General features: G+C 44.6%; 1 protein-coding gene across 1 annotated transcript in view; it reads left to right on the forward strand.

Annotated features, from left to right (window-relative positions):
• The first annotated feature begins 13388 nt into the window (after positions 1–13388).
• The window catches only part of SMAD9 (SMAD family member 9), a 37659-nt gene continuing 28294 nt past the window's right edge, over positions 13389–22753 (forward strand). The window contains exon 1 of the mRNA XM_074931829.1: positions 13389–13507. The gene's annotated coding sequence lies outside the window, so the exon portion shown is untranslated. The remainder of the gene's footprint in view (positions 13508–22753) is intronic.

Consider the following 22753-nt stretch of genomic DNA (forward strand, 5'->3'; position numbering starts at 1 on the left):
AGGGGCAAGAAGACACAGCCAAGGAAGGTGGGACAGTCCCTGCTGATAGAACCACTGCCTTTAGCAGCTAAAGACCATCACGGAGCTGCACACACAGTGCACTGACCCCACTGTGGGAGCACCCAGTCTTGTCCGTTACGCAGAGCCCAGCTGCCTACCTTACACTGTGAGAATCACCCTGCTGTGAGCAAGCACCCATGCTCATGCACAACTTCCAATTGAGGGGTAAGGCAGGCAGGGAGAACTGTTATAATTGCCATCAAAACTTTCCCAGAAGGGGATTATACAACCATGTTGTGGAAATGAGATCCATTCCCCAACTCTCCATTAAGGCAATATTAATTGGGAAACCATTGTTTTGTAGCATAATTCTAAAAGCAATAGAATGATCAGTTACTGCTAGAGAAAACTAGATTGGGAGTATCATGGGAAAAGAAAACAAGTTGAGCAAGGAAATTTTTCCAAAATATGCTCAGTCCATGGTCTCGTTTCTGCATCCCCTGAAGAACCACTGTGTGGTAGTTGTTTTTATAATAAGTCATAAGTCTTGTCTTCACAAGATACATGGAACAATACCCCAGTAAATGGCCCCAGCCCACTGGAACTACCAAATAACATTAAAGAAACCTGAAGTTGCTTCAGCCAAGGGGAATATGGGCCAGGTGACATAGTTCAGCTCATGGAGTGGCTGCCCCCACCAGAAGACTCCTGACTGTCCATCACACGGCTCTCTAAGCCAAGGCAAACAGCTGACCTGGCATCTAGAGGTGGAGGGCACCACCACCACACCCTGGTCCCTACCCTCACTCTTCCCTGGCCCCTGACCTCACTCTTTCCATGTTGTTAACAGCCTTGACCTGGTGCCACCCCAGTTTAGGCCCAGCTAACTGGGCTATAAAGGGGAAAGTAGCATCCACCTTTTCTTCTAAAGCTTTTTTTTGGTCAGTCTCCTTGCCCACATCAGTTGGTCTTGTGGACCTGATACAAGAGGGTACAACAGTCACCAGGTGCCTGCCTCTCATCTTCCCTGTCCATCTCTCCTCCCAGCAAAGCCCCACAAAGCTGCACCCATGCCACTACCTGGTGGTTGTAGTGCAAGCAGCCCAGACAAGAAACCTGCCGGCTCCTCATTGCTTTGAGTAGACCTCTGTAATGACTGTCACTCTCATTACTGGACCAAAACCCACAGCTGTTGCTGCTGCTGTTCTTCCCACATCAGGATTTCTGACTCTTTATTTCCCTAAACTGCAACCTCTCAACCTGCATTCCCTACCACCTGGAGGCTGCTAGGCAAGACAGCAAATACCTCACACATGCTGGTGAAGAAAGTCTTCATCGATTTTATGTAACCCCACACAAGAAGAGGGTAGCCCCATCCGAATACCACAGTGGTACAGCAAGCCCTTGCCCCATTCATCCTGGAAGTGTCACCCTTCTAAGGCAGCCCTCCATTTCCCAGGACTTCGCCACACAACCTTCAGAAACCAAGTAAACCCAAAATCACTCACACCCAGGAAGCTTTTAAAATCTGAGAGCTAGGACATACATTACCTGTGCCAGTTCCTTAACACCTACAACCTAGTTTTCCTACACAGCTGGGCTGCCAGTGTTCTAGATCACTAAACGACCTAGATGCCTTAATGCAGGCACATGTCAATACAGGCCAACATACACTCCTTGGTACAGCAAATGTTAACTGAGTTGTGGCACTGCTGCAGTATATATTAAGTATAAGGCATCTTTGTCTGGGACCTGGTATTTTACACAGTGTTGTGATTTGTTATCCACACCAAGGCAGAGATGCCCAGACCACATCATATTTTCTCTCTAGTAAGAGCTTAAGAACTCTGGCTTCCCTAAATGTAAATGGAGAGTTTGAGGAAACACAAGCCTTTGATGTGTGTGGGGAGATGTAATGCATTTAGACAGAATATTTTAATTATGTGAATTACAACAGGACAGCCTGCTCTTTTTCTTTTTTGCATGCTGAGTCATTTCCACTTGGACTCTGCAAACATGGACCCATGCACTGAGTGTTTAAGTATTTGGAATAAACTGTTAATGCTGTGCTCTAGCTTTGGCAAGTCTTAAGCAGAAAAAAGAAATCACTCCTTTCCTCCTTTATTTCCCTGCGCTTGTTAGTGCCTCCTTTGGAAGAGACTGGAGCTAGCTGAATGTCCCAGTTTGAGATACACAGTGCCAAGGGCCAGTATGCTGAAACTATCTCACCCAGTTCCCAGGGACTGACTTCTGAAATGTCTCTGAGGCTTTCAGTTGCCATCCAGTCTCATTTGTGTACAAAATACGGAGAGATGAGTCAGAGTAATTTCTTGCCCTTTATGAAGAAAACCTGATACCTTGTGCATAGTTGTGGTATTTCTATGCACAGTTTACATACTTGCCACCAACCTAGTTTTATTTTTCTTTTGAGTCTTTTGATTTTTTCATACAGTAATTGTTCTGCTGAAGTCTGTAGCTAAATGAGGTGTTTATTCAGCATCTGTGCCTTCTAAATATTTACTAATGAAAATATTTTTTAAAACTTTTTCCCTCAATCTGTTCACTGGGCAGCATAACTTTTTCCATTTCTTTGATCCTGAAGCCCCCCTTATTTTTAATTATTCTTCCCTTGGGAGCTGAAGGAAAATGTGACAGTATATACCAAACCCTTCCCCACCCCTCCAGTTAACAAAGATACCAGTTGTAGATCAAAGAATCCATCAGGACAAACTGCTTCCTATGCAATAAGCCCTCTGTCTCTGGAATAAGCAAGTTTATCTTCATTGTGCATTCCGATAAGATGTTATTATAGTAGTGACTTTAATTACATTTCTCATTATTACATTAGTGTGCAGTAACATAGTGTTTCACTGAATCTAAATGTGTTAGTTTGTAGAATATGGTGCCTTTAAGTCTTGTGATGGAGGGAAGTAAAACTTCATAAGCCACAAAACAACAATCAAAATGTTTATTTTACACTTAGTTGGACAGACGTCCCTGTGGAAGAAATGAGGACATTTTTATGGAATATGAACCAGAAGGTGGAAAAAAATGAAGAGACATCATAAGAAGCAACAATATATACACCCCTGTACACCTCTGTAATGCAAATGTGGTAAGATTCTAGAAAATGAGTAGCTGCTTGATGACTTCAGGAATAAATACTTTTTTGTCTGAAGTTATATACCTAGAGGTATATTTTAATGGCACATCTTTAAATGTTGATCTATTTTCCCCCATAGGAAAACAGTTTCTTCTCCCCCTATATCATTTTTTAATGGCAAGACTAATGCACTATCTCAAAGTATTTCATCCTGGGCATTGAGTGGGTTAAAAAATCTTTGTAGGTATAAAAATATTCTTGAAGGTATGTACATTTTAGATATCTAACAAATAGTCACTGAACTGATACTGAGCAAAACAGATTTTCATGTAACTCAGTTTCTCTGATAACTTGATTAAATGTGAGGCCTGGTATTTGGTGCCAGGTGATTCCCAGGGGAGTGAATTTATCACATGCTTAGTCTTGCAATCTTTACTTAATAACTGCTTGATCTATAACTTACTGAAAATGGTGGTAGTTCCCATGAACTGCAGTCAACTCTAAGTCAGAGCATAAATTACCAAATGCATCTCCCTTGGAAAAGCACAGATGTCCAAACACACCATTGCTGCTGGTCCTACAGAGTTGTAATAACTTCATGATCTCCAAGGCAACTGCTATTAACATATTTGCAAGGAGTGGATTGGAGTGCAATGGTTTTCTTCTCAGAACCCCTAGGCAAAATATTCAGTCGGTCCCCAACTTGTTTTAAAGCAAACATGGTAAAATGATGCATTGCTTGACCCCTATTGCTTGAAGCAACTATAAGTTTATGAGGCTCTTTTTACTTCTGCCAGATAGTGAAAATACAGATAAATCTGATCCATATAAATCAAGTTTTTAATTAAAATACAGTGGGTTTTCTAATACAAATGGCATTTTCCCTTCTACTCACTGCATCCTGCTGTAATGCCAACACTGAACAAATAAACTGTGCTTACCAGTACAATGTTCTTGTCTGTCAAATATCATTGAGGGGTTTTTTCCCCTCATTATATTTCGAGTTTTAAACAGTCTAGTTTATAAAGATGTCTTTTTCCCCTCCCCAGAACACATATATACTGTCTTTGTTTAAACCATGGGAGTGTTTTAAAATAAAACATTATTAAGTAGATGTTTGCCATCAACACTAATTGTGAACATCTTTTCATGTTGTCCTCTGAAGAGGGAAGTCTGAGGACACCATTTAGTGAAGAGAGCTTCAAATGACATTCCAAGATGGGCTTTCTCAGAAAGTGAAACAAATCTTTACAGTCTCTGTTTTGAGACATTTGTTAATGAGGTAGTAAGTCCATGAAAAAAAAAGGGAGAAGAACCAATGTTAACTGGCCTGTTGTTGCGACTGTTATTCTCCCTTTCTACAGCAAGAATATGAAGAAACCACATAAGTGTGTGAGGATCCAAATAACCATACCTTCTAAATAAACACAACATGCAAGGGCTTTTTAGGGCTCACAACTGCACTACGGCTGTTTTTTGAAGATAAAACATGATGAGAACTATTAAGCAGTTCACAGGTGACTAACGTAATTCTTCCATATGCCCATCCCTTAACATGATAAAGATAAAAGTATTTTGTTTCTATTTTTGCACCAAACTTCTGTAGGTGAAACTGTTTCAGCTGCATTTCAAATTGGAAAAAAAAAAAAAAAAAAAGCCTGTAAAAACTGAAATTAGCACATTAAGATGACCCCACTCTTAATATTTCTAAAACATGATGATCTTCATACCTCTTCTTCACTGATAACATGACCAAGTGAAAAATCTCTAAATGTACTTTCAGGAAGGAACAGGAAGAATATCCTGTCTCATCAATAATTTGTTTTGAAATGTTCTGCTCGCTAAGGATGGCTTCCCTAGCACCAGAAATTCTGCATCTAACCTGAAAGGAATATGTGTAAGACTCAGTCTTGACTGGTAGAGAAGTCTGTCACTAAATTAAAGAGATTGCTTAAGTGCAAGGTATTGTGACTTGGCTGCATTTGTGATGTGTGACCAAAAGATAGTTCAGGCAGCTATACATGTTCTTGGTAATTTAAAAAAAAAAAAAACAAAAAAACAACAACCAACAATCCAGTCTCACAATACTGAAAACAGTTAAAAGTTAAATCAGCTGAAAAGAAAGAAAATAAATAGAAAAGGGTATAATAATTAGGAACTGCTTAAAACATTCTAAGAGATGCTTTAAAAACCACAATCCAACTGAGAATGAAGGCTCTTCTGGTTAACAGAGAACAGACGGATTCGGGAAGGGGTATGAATACAAATACATTCTATAAAACATGGGATACAAAAAAGAAATAGAGTTTTTAGAAAAAATATATAATAAAAAAAAAAAAGGATGAGAAACCAATGTCTAGCAGAATTAACAGTAAGAAAGGAGTTAAGCATTCCAGAAATTAAAGTATTTCAATTATTTGTATCTGTACTAGGCAGAAATAATAGAACTGTGAATAAAGCAAAGACTTCAAAAAATATCTGGGGAAAAAAAAAAGTTAAATAATACATTACTTATACTACAAGGTAAAAACATATTTTATATTTTAACAATAACTGAAGATGATGTTAAAAAGCAAATCCTAACTTAAGACATTTTGAAATCATCAAGTCCTGACACCTTGCTCTCAAGAATTTTAAGCGTGAGCACTGAGAAGCTCCCTGACTGATGCATGCTGCTTCAACAGATTTTGGAAGGCTAGGAGCATTAAAGTGGAAGACAGCTAATGTTATGCCAGCATTTTTAGAAATATATGGAATAGGTGCTGTAATCAGAGGTCTTTCAGAGCTAAAACCAATTCCAGGTAAAACAGTGGAACAATTTACATAGGCCATAGTCTCTAAAGAATTAAGAGAGGACAATGTAAGTACCACCAGTCAACAAAAATGTCTGGTGAAATTAAAACTGAATTTAAAGTTTAGCTTGTAAAGGAAATGAGTTTGATATTACAGACTTTTCAGCTTCATGCTACCTGACATTTTAATTAGGAAACTAATGCAAGCTGTATTGAATTTGTATTATTCTAAATTGATTAAAAACTGACTAGTTCCTAGGTCTGAAAATGTCACCATAAATGGGGAAAATTTTATCAGCTTGATGAGTTTTTAATGAGGGCTCAAAGAGATGATTTTTTGACCTCACAGTATTTAACTGTTTTTAACGATGATGAAGAACAAACTACGAAGTTATTACTGAGAACTTCGCCAATGACACAAATTATGGCATTGTTGAAAAGGAGAGAGAAAAAAATCAAGGGGAAAATGTAGTTAGATTGTCAACAGGGCAGGTGAGAACCTCAAGGTCACTCCATCCCTCCCCATTTCCGAGGAAGGACCAACTGTTCTGACAGATTTTTGTCTAATCTGCTCTTCAGGGGAAGATATTCTCCCTCTGTCCCAATCCATAGGGAAGTTATTCCAGTATTTGCTTGTAAGCCTGGTGCAAGAAAACAGTGCATGTTTCTGCACACTCACTCAAATGTAAGGTGACATGCGGGAGTGAAGAATGTTTGCAGGCAGAGCTATGAGAAGATGGGGTGTCTAGCCTACCTAGAATCTAAAGAGATCTTGGGCATCATCTCAGCAAGAGCCAAAGTTATTAAAATGCTAATGTGATCTCTATAGATTGAAACACAGACATAGTAAACAAAGCTTAAAAAGTTGGCTGAGCTCCATGTATGTCCCCTGATGTCTGGCAGAGCTGGAGAACCCTGGGTTCTTGCTGCTCACAATTCAAAAAGATGTTGAGAATTTGGAAAGGGCTCAAAGGAGAGCCCAGCCACTCCTAAAATGATTTAATCACCTGATACTTAAGGGTCATTCTCAAGTGTGTGAAGGAAAAGGTAACATAAGCACAGGTTGTAAAGGAAAAGACATGTAGCAATAATGAGCTTTTAGCTTCATATATGAAGATATAAGATCAAATTGCTGGAAGCTGAAGCTAGAAAAATCCCGAGCAGAGAAAGCCATTTGTTTTTTAACAAGGATAAATGTAACCATGGAACAACACAGTGAGGCTTGTAATGGATTTTCCATCACTAAAGATTTCAAAACCTATGTTTTTCCAGAAGATTCGCTCTGGCTCAATCACAGCTATTGGCTTTGATGCCAAAGTTCAGGAAAATCGTGGGACCTCTGGGTATATGAAGTCAGAAAGGACAGTAGTTCATTCTTACTGTTTATGAATCTTTGAATACTGTTTCTTTTTCATACTGTTTCTTTTCATCGAAGCAAATCCTCAACAAGAAAACTGTTCAGGATAGTAAGATAAAGACTAGACTCAGATGAAACAGCTGACAGTTCATCTGATTCTTCCCAAATTTAGGGGTGAAGATCAGAAGGTGAAGTGAAGGCAGGGGATTACAGTGGTTCTTGAACCAAGACATCTGAGAGTGAGGCACATAAATATTTCAGCCAGGTCAAGCAAACATCAGGGAGGTGAGTTCTTATTACACGTTTCAGCCAGTGTTGGCTAAAAAGAATGGGAACAAAATCCTTCTAGAGTTTACCTTCTCAGGTTTACTAAGTCATCAACACTGTCATGCAAAATGAACAAGTGCAAAAACAGGTTGTCTCTGTCCTCTTCCTCACACAGTTTCATGGTTTTGAGGAGGAAATAATAGACCCTGGAAGTCATAGTCAACTGGAAGACCTTGTACAGCAAACTAACCCCAGCTAGTCTGGGGGCAATCCACATCTCTTGGAATAAAAAGCCATCCCAACAGTCATATTGATCTGAGTATCTCAGACTCTTATTCTCTACAACAGAGAACAAAGCACAAATAACAAGACAGGTAGCTGGATCACAACACATTTAAAACTTTGGTGGATTCAAGTCTTTGTATGTGGATCAAGGAAAAGGAAAAAAATAAGTGAGTCTATGGACTTTTGATATAATAAGATGATGACAAATTTCGCTGGAATTACTTAAAATTTATTACTTATAGCTCAGAGCAGAATTTGCCCCCAAAATCTTTAATCACAAATACTATGACTTCATTCTTGTGCAGCTTCTTCAGCAGGTACTTACATACACACGATAACAAAAATCTTTTGTTCAGTTACAGTGCTGGGTAGAATCACAGAATCATCTAGGTTGGTTGGAAAAGACCTTGAAGATCATCCAGTCCAACCATTAACCTAACACTGACAGTTCCCGACTACACCATATCCCTCAGCGCTATGTCAACCTGACTCTTAAACACCTCCAGGGATGGGGACTCCACCACCTCCCTGGGCAGCCCATTCCAACACCTAACAACCCCTTCTGGAAAGAAATGCTTCCTAATATCCAGTCTAACCTTCCCTGGCGCAACTTGAGGCCATTCCCTCTTGTCCTGTCACTTATTACTGGGTTAAAGAGACTCATCCCCAGCTCTCTGCAACCTCCTTTCAGGGAGCTGTAGAGGGCGATGAGGTCTCCCCTCAGCCTCCTCTTCTCCAGACTAAACACCCACAGTTCCCTCAGCCGCTCCTCGTACGATCTGTGCTCCAGACCCTTCAAAAAGTGTAGAAAATTATTCTTTCAAATGCTAAAAAGTATAATAACCTGACCAGTTGAAATATTTTCCTCAGTCTTTTTTTGCTTAGTAACTGAAAAGTCCCAAGAAGTTCACTTGTCCATATTACAGTGTGCCCATTCACTTCTTGACACCTCTTTCAACTCTGGATGAAAAGTGTCATGAAGCTAAATGATAAATTTTAGCATTTACTGGTTGTCTGACCCAAAAGGGACAGAATCCACATTCTGTGGCAGTACACAAAGCCACTCAGCCTGCTCACTTCTGTGTCTCCCAGTATTTCTGAACTACCGCTTTACAGTCTTCTCAGGTGCTCCTTGTTATATGTCCACTCCACTGCTGATTCCCTTTATTCCTTCTCTCCTTTTTAGGCATGCATCTCCAAACCAGCCTGCTTACCTCCTTCTTCTGCCTCTTTGAATTTATAGCTTCACTTTCAGAGTCTGAAGCAGAGTAGTGAGATGAGCAACTGTAATGCCTTTGCTGTGAGAGAACAGAGAACCCAGCTGCCCAGCACAGTCTCTGCAGTGCCGCATTCACCAACATGTTGCACAAGATTGCAGCTGCTTTTTCCACCTGTTTTTCTTCTGAGAATTAGCATCTTAAGCCACAAACATGCAGGAAATGGATGTGAATAGCATGAAACATGTTTGTATGGAGCAAATGTTTTATCCTGCTTGTGCCGGAAAAGATGCGTGACAGAAGACTCCCTGATGGTTCAAGTGTTTATTGCTAAACCTGATACAGATGTGTCCAAACTGGATACTGAGATACCCAAACTGCTTGTGAGTAAGAGGCAGGCTAAACTCCAAGCTTCTAGACAGCACAAGCAACGTCAAACTCAGCAAAACCTGAGGGTGAGGGGTTGGGGCTGGCCCAGTCCTACCCTGGGAAGGGGAGCAAAAGGCGTGTAGCTAGGCATCCTGGCAGAGTTTGGGCTCATTGTCCACGCACCCACTGAGGGAGTGAGATAGTGATTGCTGCTGCTTGAACGGTCAGTGTCTCCTTCTCGGCAATGCTGCCCTGCACATCTGACTCCACCCTGTGACACAGGGACAGCCCTCACTTTCCAGGGCTCTGGCACAGGCAAAGCAGGCAGCAGAATCACAGCTATGCTGCAGTTCCCAAAGAATCATTGCTGCCAGAAGCAAGTGCCTGATGTGCCTCTGCCTAGGGAAAGCCCATGAGGAAAATGTAACTCACACCGTAAATCCATGACACTGCGGATAGAAGTCTTCTAGTGCCCGTGCCAACACACTTGGAGCCGTTTGAGGCATCTCCCTCGTGCGGCGCAGGATACTGCTGTTGTAACAGCTATTTCTTGTTCAGTGGTGGACAGTGCCAGTACTTCACTGGAGCTCTGGAGCAGTACATACTGAGTCGATGTATTTACAGCTCTTAGGAACTCGCAGTTTCCTCCAAATGGAAAATTCATGTTGTTCTATGTGTTTTACACAGTTTCAGTGCTAAAAGAAATTAGAACCCTTCCTTCCCTTTTACAGCTTCATCCAGTCTTTACTATTTTATACATACCCTTTTACTGATTATTTTCTTTACAGAGCTATCCAGCATAAAAAAGACAAAATACAAACCAAAAAAACCCGAGAATACTCTCATTTCAGGTTTTGGTTTATGAGTAAAGAAGGTTGGTCCGTGTTTTATGGGATGGGTTTTGAGAAGGAAAGTTACACCGTGTGCAGGCTAAGGGAGGGCGTTTGCATTTACAAGGGGCAGGATGGGAAATGAGGCACTTGAGAGGGATAATGGCAAATGAGAAATGGAATTAGCAGAGCCCAGGCAGTGCAGAGGAGTGACAGGTGATGAGTCACGCCAGGGGGAGGAGGGGAGAGCAGAGCCTTACAATGAGGACATAGGCTTTGAAATCCACATGGACGAGGATTTGGACTCAGGGATGGGTCTGAAAGTCTGTGTGGAGACAGGGAAAGGAGAGGTGGGATATATGAGCCCTGGTCCTGAGAAGATACATATTTCAATAGGTTTAGCAGATCACAGGTAATGCCAACATATATTCAGCCATTGTAATAAAACAGCTACGCACACATGCCACATGATCTGAAATACAACTGTACTCAAAAAAGTGTTCCCTGCTGTATAATCTGTACTATACAAAACTCTAGTAATATATATATACCATGTGATCTCTTTTAGCTAGGCTTTTTTGAAATGGTGCAGTTAAAATTGGCACCACACTACTATGAATGCGATGCAGTCATTGCACAAATAGCTTATGCCTATTTAATTTGAAGCTACTATCAAAGATTTAGGAAACGACTGTTAAAACTAGGCAGGGGCTCTGCCGCTATCCCCCACCAGTTGGGATTGCTCTAGTAGCAGAATTGCATTTTAATTCACCCTGCCAATGAAGATGGGCTGGAGATAGCACAGCAGGCTCTGCACCAGAGAAGTAAGAGTACAACCCACCTTCTCCCACCATCTCTTTGCTGGCAGCAGCGACTGTGAGCAGAGGCATGAGGAACTGGAGGTTTCAACACCTGCAATAGATGCAGTGAGACCCAGCAGAACTCGGATATGAGAGCCCTCAGATTCACGATCTGGAGCCATGCCTCAGTAAGCTACACACCACACCTCAGCCAAGCCACCCTGACTGCCCGCATCTGTAGCATTCGCAGTAGGATGTCTTAAGTGCGTAAGTTAAAAATAAACAGCATTATGGATATAAAATCTCAAGTCATGCTGAGTTAGAATGTGTGATTGGCACTTTATAAAGCTTTACAGTGACTTATAAATAACAGAATCTCTTCTGCCATTCATCTGTTGAGAAGTCTCCTGTAGGAGAAGCGAGACAGCAGTGGGGAAGCCACTGGTATTTTAAGACCAGCCAAAGCCAGCGACAGAGGTATTCGGGGCGTCACTTTGTATCTCCCTGTTCCACCACAACCCTCACACACACATGCCTTGATAAATTTGCCCTGTGGAGCTGTAATTCCATTGTGGCTTTTTGATGTCTACTCAAACAACATGAGCTTTTCTGTCATGTTTTACAATGTAAAAAATTTTGGCGAAAATGTCAGCAGGATGGTATCTTTAATCATATTTATTGATTGACCTCAAAAGGCTCAGTGCAATTTAACCAGAACCTCTCAGTGCAACGAGGGTCAGGTTCAGCCCGTACCTATTCCTAGCGCTGCGCAGAGCCCCAGTTCCATGAGTACCTTTCATTCCTATTGCCCTTGAAGCCACTTAACTTCCCTGATACTTCTCTTTAAGCCCCTCCTTATTACATCTAATACAATATGCTACATGGCTAGAAATGGTTACTCAGAGGTAATATGAGGGTTTAATAGGTAATATCTAGAGCAGAAAATATATCTGCTTACCAATAACGGCTGCAGTTTGCTGTTCTCTGACCAGTCCTGTAAACCGACGGGACCATTCAAAAGTCCTCTGCAGGTATTGCTAATCCTATTTACTTTTTTTTTTTTTTTTTTTTTTTTTTTTTGGCATTGCATTGCATTGCAGTTAAAAGCTAAATGGAGGTCCTACGAGCCCGGCTCATGAAATCGCCGGGAAGGTTTTCAGGACAGCCAGTTCAAGATGCTGCCTCTGCGGTCCGCGGGAGCCCAGCAGCTGGCTGCCGTGGCCCCAAACGCTGGTGCAAACGCCGGGCGAAGGGGATTTTCGGAGGACGCCCCACGCCAGTGACAGCCCTGGTGTGGGGTCCAGGCGGAGAAACCGAGGGCACGCCCGGGGAGAGCCTCTGCACAGCCCGCGGCAGGAAGGCTCAGCGGGCCTCCCAAATCTCTCTGGCTGCTGTCCGGCGCCGCAGAGGGACATCTGCTCAGTCCCTGCCCACAGCTGGCGTTTGTCCCCCGCGCCCGAAAGCCGGGTCAGCACCACCCGGGGCGGTGCAGGACGGAGGCGAAGTTGCCCCTTGGCCACCGTGGCCATCCTCGGGTGCTCGGAGGCTTGTGTGAGGGGCCACGGGCGCGGGGCTGGCTGTAAGGCGCCGGGCAGGGGCTCGGCCCCGGGGGTCACATACAAAAGCCCCGCCGCCCCCCCGCTGCCCCAGGCCCAGCCTGGGCCCCGCGCCGCGCCGGGCAGGGCAGGGTTCGGGGCGCCCCCTCAGCGGGGAGCCGCGGGGCGGGGCAATGGCGGCGCCTGAGGCGGCTGCTGTGGGGCGGGACGCTGGGCTGGGGGCGAGGGTGCGGGTGTGACGGGGGGCGAGGGGGGTGCGCCGCGTGTGTGTGCGCGCGGCGTGGATTCTGCGCGCGTGGGGGGGGGTGTCCGCGCCGCGGGGTGAGCCCCGTGAAGGGGGTGACCCCCGTGAAGGGGGTGACCGCGTCCCTGTGCTGGAGGGGGGGAGCTCAGCCCCTGCGGGGGGGAGCCCGGGGAGGGGCGGGCAGCCTGTGGTGGGGGCGCGCTCTGCCCGTCCGTCCGTCCGCGTCCGTGCGGTGGTGTGTCCGTGTGCCCGCGTGCCCGTGTGTCCGCGTGCCCGCGTGCCCGTGTGTCCGTGTGCCCGTGTGTCCGCGTGTCCGCGTGTCCGTGTGCCCGCGTGCCCGTGTGTCCGTGTGCCCGCGTGCCCGTGTGTCCGTGTGTCCGTGTGCCCGCGTGTCCGCGTGTCCGTGTGCCCGCGTGCCCGTGTGCCCGCGTGTCCGTGTGCCCGCGTGTGTGCCAGCGCGGGCGGCGCGGCGCGGCGGGGGGGGCGCAGGGGCGGGCCAGCGGCAGCGGCGCTGCTGGCCGCGGTCCAGCCCGGCGCACTAATACAGCCTGGCGGCTCCCGCCTGACTGACGCCGGCCGGGGCTGCTGCTGCCGCTGCCGCTGCCGCTGCGCCCTGGCCCCGCCGCCGTCGCGCAGCTGCAGCCCCGCTCCCGCCCGCGGCGCGCCGAGACCCCAGCCCGGTGGCAGGTAAGAGCCGGGGCTCCCCGGCCGCGTCCCGGGAAGGGCGGGCAGGGGGAAGAGAGGGGACGGGGGGCAGTCCCGCCGCCGCCGCTGCCGCCGCCGCCCCAAACTTCCCGCCGGGGCTGCTGCGCATCCTTCCCTGTGCCGGGTGGCGGGGCGGCGGCGGGCCGCAGCATCCCCCCGTGCGGCCAGCGGGGCGGCGGCGGCGGCGCCCCCGGCCGGTGTCCCCGCGGCTGGCGGCCCCGGCCCCGCTGCGCCGGGGCGGTGTGCGGGCGGGGGCCGGGGCCGGGGCCGGGGCGGCAGCGAGATGAGACAAACCGACGCCAGGACTGCAAGAGAAAGGAGGAGCGCGAGGGAAAAACAGTTTTATGGATGGCTAAGCGCTGACAAGCCTTCCCGCTGCTAGGATTTCTTTCCTTCTCGTCTAAGTAGGAGGAGGGGAAAAAAAAAAAAGAAAAAAAGAAAAAAAACCAAAACCCCACATGACACGTTTGGAAATACTTTTCCTTTCAGAGGTTATTTTCTGTTCAAGAAATCCCGCTCCTGGACACGCTCCCTAGCAAAACGGAGCAGAATTGCTCGGATTGGGGTTTGTATTCAAGCTACAAACGGGGACTCTCTCTTTTTTTTTTTTTTTTTGAGGTTAAAACGTTACTTGTTAGCAAGTAACCAGCATTTCCAAAAACAATAGCCCGCGATATGGCAAATTATGAATTATTGTAATTTTATCTCCATGCCCGGGCAGCTCTAAGTGGAGGGGATTCAAAGTTCGGCTCATTTGTAACAATTCGGATATTGTGCGGTAACTTTGTGTTTTCCTGCTTTGATTTTATGGGTAAATTTATTTGATGCTAATCAGGTCTGCCCTAAAAGAGGCGCTACTGGGAATAAAAATAAATAGCACATATGTGGACCCATACACATGCACATACACACGCGTGCTGTGTTAAATTACTTGTGTTTATAAATTAATGAAAAAAAAATTTCAGCACAGAATAGTCAACTTCTCAGTGAACGAAGCTGTTCCTTGGCAGAAGTGGGAAACGATGTGCACGGCTCGGGCATGTATTCAAGTTTGCAGTGGTTTGGGAAGGACACTGCAGATAACGCAAGTTTCAGTACTTTGTATCTCAGATGTGTGGAAATGTGCATCCTTATACCTGCGTGTATTTGTGCGGTAGGAGTAATATTCTCATCTTCAGGAGTATAAACTGAAGAAAGCGCTGCAAAATTCTTTCCCTCAGCAATGGTAGGATAAATGTCATCACTCAAACAAACCTCATCCGTTTTAATCCAGCCAGACAACTCCCTTCTTTCAGATTTGATAAGTACCAGTGTCTGGCTGGTTCGTGTTTGCTTCCTGTTAGATCTTAAAGCATAGTGTGGGGATGTTTGTGGTTTGGTTGTTGTTTTTGTTGTTTGGTTTGTTTTTTTTTTTTTAATATTGAGTTAATTTGACATAGTAGCTAAAATAAATGTGCCCCAAAATAGATTTAAAGTGAGTTGTATCAAGGATAACTTGTACTATATTTACTGAGTGGCAGTAGTTCCCATTCTCATCTGTCCTTTGTGATGGAGTTAAAAACATTCTCTTCTTCACTTTTATCTTGCACATGAGCTGATAAACAGTAATTCTGCAAAAATGACTGGAATAAGGGTTAGATGTATTTTATCATGAATCCTTATGATAAGCAGGATTTGTAAATTGATATGAGTTGGAGACAGAAGCTTTTATTTACATGCAGCAACTGAAAAGATTATGCACAAAGCTGTCAACTGCACAACTTTGTGAAGAAGTTGAGTATTAATATTTTATCAACACACTTGCCCAAGGCTAAGAGGCACGTACACGCGTGCCAAATATCCGCAGAAGGTGGGGACATGTGTAGAAGAACTGGGTAGCACTTCAGGTTTGGAAACTGCTCTTACAGAAACTGGTAGCAGTGCCCCATGTTGTCTTCAGTGGGTACAAAATGAGGCCTAACTCACTAGAACCGGAGTGTAGAAGTGTCAGGGTAATGTATCACATAATATCTGGACAGTTAATTCTCCTTTCTCTCCTTTTATTCTTTAACAGACTTTCTTCGGCTCTCATTTGTATCCTTAGCTATCTGCTCTTATCAGCCTGGGAGATAGTGTGTCATGTAATCCTCCCTCCTGAATGCTAAAGTGCTGTAATTTTGATGGCCAGGCTAATCTGTCTCTACAAAGTTGTTTTTTTTCCATTGTTAAATTCAAAGGACAATGACTACTAATTACAAGTGACCTCTAACCAAAACACTAGCTAGAGTTTATCACCGGTGCTGATACTGGCTAACAGTAATTCCAGCATCAGCAGTACTAGGCACCCCATTTCAAAGAAACTTAACAGAATAAGGGGAGCCAGAAGGGAAAAATACATATGCTCTGGGTAATTTGTCTGCTGAAAAAAATATAGTGAAAGTGTACAGAGATACAAATAATAAGTACATGGATGGGAAAGAAAGAAAGAACCCCCCACGTCATAAATATTTTAACTGAAAACAGCACAGCAAAAACATACCTAGGAAAGGTTGTTCTGGTAGACTGCCTGGTTTCCTGCTGCAGGCAGGTATAAAGAATCATTAGGGTTATTGTACATTAACAGCAAAAGATAGTAATAACAATGACAATTTGAGAGAATCATTGCTGTCCTATTATTGTCTTTGGGAATATTTGTTGTAAGGCAGCATTAGACTCTGAATACAGTATAATAAAATTAATTTTTCAAAAATATCCCAAATTATTTCCCAACTTATATTTTGTCTATAATGTTTGAGCGGTTAATACTGTGGGAATTCTACAGGTGAAGAGGTGAATTAAAGAGTCTAGGGCCCTGTGTATTTATTATAGTCACTGAAAACCTTGCTGTGCTTTTGCAGATGAGTAGATCTAACAGACAGTAGGATCAGAGCCCAGACTGAGATCCTGACTAATACATGTGTGCATTTAAATCGAAGCAGGTGAAACATTATCTGCCCAAGTTTTGTGCAGATACCTGTGATTTTTAGACAATCATTCCACAGGACCACTTGCAGGTTTCTGCAAGAACTATTGCAACATCTTAGATAGATGTAAGGTGGAGCAGTTTGCTTTGAGGTTCAGCTTCTCTGGACAAGGGCACAGCAAGGACATGGTGGAGGTGGACATGGAGTGGAGTCAATTTCCCAGTTTACATAGTCCCTCTTGCATAGAAACACAAAACAGAAGAATAAAATCTGATAATTGATCTCTATTTTTCTGAGACAGCGTTAAGATCAAGGTGTGTTTCTGACTGGGAGGAGGAATGCCTTATCTTTTCCACATCCTTCTCTCCAGAACTTGTTTCCTTCCCACTCTTTTTCCTTGTCAGTAGCATCACCATCCTCCTCTCTGCCAAACTTAGCATCATCTTTGACTCTTCTGTTTCCTCACAGGTCTTGGTACTCCCAGATATCTCTTGACACTTTTTCTTCATGTTACTTCTTAGATTTCTCCTTCCTTTTGTTTGCAGCCGCCAAAGCATTAGTCCACACTGTGGCAACCTTCCAGCTTGATACTGCAACCTCCCGTTTCCCAACAAGCTCTTTTGTCCCACCTACGTTGTGCTCCCAGTCAGCATGACCCCTGCCAAAATCCTGCGTCTTTTTATTTTCTTTCTGGAACCTCTCCATGCAGACTCCCTTTCTGGAGTCTCTCAATATGCCTGGTCTTTGTTTAGGCTTTGAAAATGTTCCCCACTTCCAGAGTTCCCTCTGTCCACTGAAAGAGAGAAATGAGGAGGAAAGAAAATTTAACAGACTCTTGGGTCATTACAGTTTGTTCTGTTTCAGGCTTCCTTTCACCCTCATTACCTGGCTACAATAGGAGACAGATTGGCCATTTCTTGATAACGGTTATTCTGTGTTTGTTTGGCCTGGTGGTGTACTTGGTCATGCAGCTGTGCTGTGAAGAACAGCAGGCAGAGAGCTGGCGGTGGTAGTATCCTGTCCAGAAAGTGGTGTCTGCTAATAACAAAGCTCCGTTTAATGAAGAATCCTTTACAACACAAATCACAAATATCCCTGCAACTGAGGTTAATACACTTCAACAATACTTAATCTTTTTTGTGTGTGTTTACTTGCCGTGCCTTTCCTTAATGAAAAATCCTTTTTTTTTTTTTTTTTTTTTTAAGCATTCCTGTGCAGGATTTCTCATCAGCAGAGTTCATAGTGCTTTACAGAGCTGTCCCCATCAGGGTACCTGTATGACAGATGCAGAAATCGAGGACCTGAGGGGAAAACCATTTACCCAGAGGCCTGTGGCAGGATGCGATCCCACACACTGCCTGGTAGGCGCAGAACTGACCGGAGGCACAAGCAGTTCACATGGCTTTTCAAGACTCCTTTACAGTTACTTGCTGGCCTGGCCTATCCAAACCTACTTACTTGTCTCCGTCAAATTACTTTTGCCCAGCTGCCAACATTCAGTTTCTTACCCTGCAGCACATATGAGGTAGCTAATTTATCTCTCTCTCATCAACAGATCTTGAATTACTTCATACAGGGCATGAGGCCTCCGCAGGGACATCTAGAGTAGTGAAACCAAAATTTATTCCTGTGCGAGGCAGCAGCCTGCGGCTCCCATTCCTGCCCTGCTGCATGTCCTACAGGACGGATGGTGGGACCAAGGCTTCTTGATGGCAACCTGCTTGGGACCCTTGGGGTAGAGGCACTGCGTGGGGCAGAACTGAGTGCTAGGAGGGGAGAGGAAGGGGAGAAACAGCCCTGGAGAGATGGGTTATTCCTCAGACTCCTGGGGCGGGTTTGCAGAAGAGACATATGTTTCTTTTAAAGACTGAGGGCCCTATTTCTGCCTTTTGCTCAGTGTTTTCTGAAGCTGGTTGTTAGCATGGCATGCCATCTTGCATGCTAAAGAGAATCTAGCCTTCATTTTATACTCCCAGGCTCAAATGTAGGCATATGAAGCCTGTTTAATCTCATAAGCAAGTGTTCTGGTTTACAGAGAAGCTGAGCACCCACATCTTCAGCTGAAGTCACTGGGAATGGCCAGCCGTCTCCTCCTTTCCCCCCACAGGAGGGAACTAGATAGACAAGTTCTTGCTCCTTTTGTTCTTAGTCCTGTTGTTGTGAAATAACTTCCACGGGGAGTCCAAGCATATCCAGATATTTTTAATGAAGTGTGCTGCAGTGATGTTGCTTGGGACCATTGGCCCCTTGACCAAGGTAATAATCCCTGCCACTGAATCAGATCTTTAAATGGATAAAGCACACTAATATTAATGCTTACCTGAGCTCCACACTCATTTTTTGCAGTTCTTCAAGACCTAAGCCTCTGGATGCTCCACCCTTCCTCCCCCCTGCAGGGTTTCACAAGCCACTGAGGGCTCAATTAGCACAGATTACTGCGGATGTTCATGCAGGAGAACCTATATGTCAATCTTATTGCATTAGCAATTTCCCACAGTGATGCACAATGAAAGCCTTTTAGAAAAAACAGATTTGAATGTGATATGGTTTGAACACAATGAAATGCTAATGTGATTCCATGGAAAACTGCTAACATGATGTATATGGAAAGCCTTTTGTATGTGAAACATATGCCCCCATACGCAGTTGGTCAGGCTTTCTCACCTGGGAGGAAGGAGAGGTGGCCGGCAGTACTGCTGCTCCCTCTCCGGGTCAGCTGTCAGACAGAGAGGAGGCACTTCTGGAAGTTCTTTCTTTTGAGTATTTTACTGATTATCTACATGATCTATTGATCTATATTTTACTTGCCAAGCTGTGTGATGCTAAATCTTCTGCAAAAGGTGTCTGCTGTGTTTACACTGTACCTGAGTAAGTAACCCTTCAGGCAGACCTCCCAGAGGTTCTCTCTGGGACCTTGGGTGTTAGGCAGGGAGCCTCCGTGCCAGGCTACAGCTGGGAACATTGCTGCCTGGGGTGCTTAGAGGCAACAGACTCCCCAGCTAACTCTCAGTGTCACAGGTTGTCTCTAACTTTGTGGCATTAGATACCTGGCACAACTAGGCAGCAGATCTCAAAAGCATGAGATGCAGTCCTTGCACAGGGAGAACCAGGTGCCAGAGTTTCCGTCACTGGGAGCAGACCTTGCAGATCTGCCAGGAGGAGCCAGCTTCCCGTCAGTTCTGTGCATTCCCCCAGGAAATGAAGGTCTTCAGCACTGTGCTGAACTTTACCCAGCTGGCCTTCAGGTCTCCTGTTAGATAGATGGCATGTGCTACCATACAACATGAGAACATTTTTTTTATCCTTTGTGCACTGTAAATGTACAACCAGAGCTCCAAAAGTGCATTCCTTTCTAACAGTTTAAGACACTAAACTGTCAGGATAGGTTCCCATCAGACTTGAGCATCACATCCTTGGTGAAGTAATTGTTCTGTAGATGTATCCTTATTCACAACATTCTTAATGTCTAACTCTTAAGCAAATCCTTTTCCTAAAATGGGTATTTGGGAATGGCTCCAAGAATGCCAGTGATTGATAACGAGGATTACAGGATCTGATTAGTGTGGATATAAACTTTAGGCTAGCAATGAAGCTGAAATTCTTTTCTAGTCCCCTTCTTCCTTTGTGAAGTGTTTGTTCTGGAGGCACTTGGCTGCATGCTTTGTATTAAAGACGAGTCAGCGTTTATTTTAAAAGCAGGAATTCTATTTTTTGCGTATTTCCAACCGTTCCATTTTTAGAAACACCGATGGGCTTTGCTACAGTTTCTCTGGGAATGGTGGGTATGTGAGGAATGCAGAACTGACTGTCTATAAAATGGGAATAACCAGAGCCATGAGAAGACATTTTGACTCCCCAGGGCAGGTTGATGAACCTCCTCCCCATCATATCCCACTGCCTCCTGCCTTCTCCCACAAATATATCCTTGTGGTCCTCCATGGCATGTGTGTGCTCCTTAGCTTCTGGCTCTGTGGGAGGAAGGCAGCAGGGAGAGGGGGTCTTCCTCAGGGCTGCTGGTCTGAGCCTGAGCAAGGCAGCCACAGGAAGGGATAAGGCAGGGAATGGGTGAATGGATCTTCCTCCTGCCTGCAGGGAGCAGGGTGTGGGGTAGAGAAGAGGATGTGTCCCTCTGGGATTGCATCTCAGAAACTTCAGTGTGGCCCAGCCAGGGAATACAGTGCAGTTCACTCCATATAAACATCGCAGTTGCTGGTTTCCTTTAAAAATTAATACCAAGGAAGGAAGTGCAGTCAAAGAGAGATCATAGCGATAAATTGGTCCGGTTTCATATTTTTGCACAGACTTTGATTGTGGTAATTTTGTGGGGTGTCTTCAGATGTTGTGGGAGATTTTCAAAGGCAAAAATTAGTGAGACCGTCTAGCCCTCTGGTTTGTGTTTACCCTGAGCAGCAGCATGCACATAACTCAGGAGCCAAAGCCAGTGTAGCCATGTTAGCCTAGTGCTGCACCTGAAGAGAGGGGCTCTTTTGTTTGGTCCTAGCAGGGGACATAGGGTCAGAAGGGCTCATCTCAGTGGGTTTTCCCGTCCGTTCTTCCTCCCCAAGGCCAGCACAGTTATTCTTGAAGGAAGCTGTGTAGTTGGTGCTCACAGACCTCCAGCAGCAATAACTATCCCAATGCATATAGCTATCATACCTATGTCCCATTTCTTCAAGTGGACATGAAAGACAGATTGCCCCTATCCTGCCTGCAACAGCCTTTTGCACATTGTCATACTGTTAACCATGTCCATGCCCCTCTGTTCTCCCCATCTTAAGTCACGCTAATGAAGCTCTGTTGATGCATCTGTCGATGTGCTCACCCAGAGCGGTCCCACCGCAGGAATTGGTACATCCCTTCACAGTCAGGCATCGTGGGCATACCGAAAGTGAGCTGGGTACTTAATTTTCTTTTGTGATGGAATTAATGCCTCTTAAACACATCTGCAAATGTTTGATCTACGGAAATCTCTGTACCAGTATTAAGGTGTGCAGCTTATATACTTGAATCTTTCCTTCTTTATATCAAATGAGGTGTTATTACTGTCAAGAGAAGCTGAATGATGATGAGTAGATGAGATAAGATTCCAATGATTCCACAAGCTCAGATAAATTATTTGGATGTCATAGATTTTTAGTCACTAGCATCAAATTATGTCCTTATTTTATGTGGGAGGCAGTGAGTTTGGCAAAGACTCCACAGTGTGGACAAGTGGCCAGAGAAGCATGAAGCCTTGTGAGATTTGCTCCTTGATATTGATGTCTTCACAGAAAGTTCAATGTAGAAGGGCTTTCAGAACAAACCTGGAAAAAAACCCGAGAAAATTCGTTTCAGAAGTTTTCATTATTCATTTAAGCTTATAGGAATAAACAATGAGATGTTGCCAGGGCTGTGTGAAACATGGACAAATTTGAGTCTCAAGTACCTTACAAACTTTTATCATTGCAGCTCTTTTCAATTGGAGCAGTCCAGGGTCAAACCAGGAAGAAATTTAGTTTCTTAATTAAAAAAAAAGAACAACCTTCTTTACATCCCATTTAATTAAAACCTTGGGTGTCAGGTTTTGTGGTTGTGGAAGAACTTGGTAACGTTGTAATGAATAATTCATTCACTGTATTTTGTTGGGTGCAAAAGACAGTGGTTTCAGATAGGTTCATAACAGCACTCTTGTCTGGCAGGTCCCAAGCACAGCGAGAAGCCCCGGGGGATCCCAAATGATATTGCGGGTGCCACGAGTGGAACATGAGTCTTTTAAAGTGATTTACATGCACCAAGAGTAACATGTGGCCACCGTTCCCAAGCCATGAGCTGGTTACTGGAGCACCAGCAGCAGTAGCTACGCAGCTCAGGCGTGCACTTCCCCACTGCTCTTTTGGAGTGAATGCATGTGTGAAACCTCTCCTCCCCACCTCTGATCTGCTGTGCCTGCAAAACCCTGGGATTGGTGCTTTGGGCTCAGGGTGTGGGAGCAGACCCAGGGCAAGGCTGGTGGAATCCCTTGCTCATTTGAGGGCCAAGTATTTGTAAACACACTTTTGTTGGTTTCTTTCTTTATTTATTTTTAAACCCTTTTCCCTGCTAAGGTGTGGAAGATCCCTATAGCAAGTGGCAGTGATGATGTGACCCAGGAAGTGCTTTGCCAGCCCTGGGTGCACACTGGCTGCTGCTAGCTGGGCACATTTGAAACCAAGTCAAGACTCAGTTACACTGAGAAAACTCTCATGCTTCTGTCTTTCATAGTAGGTAGAAATAACCAAATCAATGCTAGGTAAAAATAACTAACCAA

Source organism: Athene noctua, chromosome 1 (genome assembly GCF_965140245.1).
Source record: "Athene noctua chromosome 1, bAthNoc1.hap1.1, whole genome shotgun sequence".
Taxonomy (NCBI): Eukaryota; Metazoa; Chordata; class Aves; order Strigiformes; family Strigidae; genus Athene; species Athene noctua.